This window comes from Macrobrachium nipponense, chromosome 25 (genome assembly GCF_015104395.2).
Source record: "Macrobrachium nipponense isolate FS-2020 chromosome 25, ASM1510439v2, whole genome shotgun sequence".
Lineage (NCBI taxonomy): Eukaryota > Metazoa > Arthropoda > Malacostraca > Decapoda > Palaemonidae > Macrobrachium > Macrobrachium nipponense.
Window position 1 is genome coordinate 6,311,103 of NC_087214.1, and position 1,661 is coordinate 6,312,763.

Here is a 1,661-nt window from a genome sequence, read left to right on the forward strand (position 1 = left end):
AGGTATGGTTTACCTGTTGGCCTCGACAGGAGTGGATGTCTTCCTTGTCGGTTTGGACAGTGTGTGGCTGTCTTGACGACATAATTAAGTTTTCGTCTGTTTGTTGTGACCTCATCATAGAGTGGGATTTCGTCCAAGTTCGTCAATGTTCATAGTGTGTGGCTGTTTCCACGAATCGACTTCGTCTTGGGAGCGCGACTTCGTCCGTGTTCTGAATCCTTTGTTTAGGCAGTTAACTGGTTGTTAATTTCAAACCATTTTTCATGCAACAAAGTTGTTTCGGTAGCTCGCCTGTTTTTATCACGTTTTGGTTATGCTCGTGTTATGTTTAACTGTGTATGTTAGCCCTATGCTTTGTGTGTATTGCCCTGTTGTGGCAGTTTCTTTCATTGGGTATTAACGTAATTATAGTGACAAAGCTCTCACTTTAGTACAGGTAATTGTTAAACTATTAGACAGTTGTTTTTGCACTGTTGCTAGTAATTATTTTCTTTTTTTATAAAGTTGCTGACTCCTTCTCAGATTTTTGAGTATTTGACTCATTTTTGTTATTATATCTACTGACTCGATGTATATATGTATAAGATTTGTGAATATTAAACTTAAGGTAATGTTTTGTAATGTTTTGTTTCTTCCTTCTTTGTCGGCTTCAATCTCTGCCAGTTTATTCTCAGTCCCGATATTTTTTTTTTTTTATGAAGAACCTGTAGCAACCCATAGACGGTTCATAACAGTATAGTAATTGTAATTGACTGGCTGGGACCCATAGGTCGCCACTGTGGCTTCACAAAGTCAGTTACAGGATTTAAAAGTTCCTCGCTGGCCGAGTCTGTTTTACATGGTCAACTACCGATCTCGGTCTGGATTCGATTCCCCTCTCTGCCAATGTAGAATCAGAGGAATTTATTTCTGGTGATAAAAATTCATTTCTCGATGTGGTCCGGATCATACAATAAAGCTGTAGGTCCCTTTGCTAAGTAACCAATTGGTTCCTAGCCATGTAAAAATATCTAATCCTTCGGGCCAGCCATAGGAGACCTGTTTGATCATCTCAGGCTTGAAAAACTCAAGATTATACTCTAACTTTTACAGGCTTTAAACTAGTATATGTTGCAGCCTGTTATTCAGTGTAATGACAAACAGTTTGGTCAAAATTTCTTACAAAGTAGTACAGTATATTAATACTGACTTGTGTAAAATGTGAAGTTTTTATTTTGGCACATTTCTTGAAGGCTAATGTAGTGACAGTGATATCACTCCCGCTTTGATCTTGTTAGAATTATCTAATGCAAATCAATTATAAGGCAAGTCTTTATACTTAAACCTACCTGCACCATAATCCAGAACAATTTCTTCTTGGCTTCGAATTTTTAATCCTTTAATTCACTTTTTTCGGCAGAAAAAGAACACCCGTTCTTCTGTCCGACAGGTACCACAAGACTCTCGACTCTCGACTCCTTGTCGGATCAAAATCAGTCAACGACTCCGTTTTCTTTCGCTTTGTCCGAAACTCTCGAACAACGTTGAAATATAAAGACGGGAAAGCAAAACTGTTTCCTTATAAGGAATACATTTAACATTAAATTAATTAATTCAATTAGAATACAAAAAGGGGTGTTTAAAGTTAAGAATTTGCATTTAACATAATTAACAAACGGCAA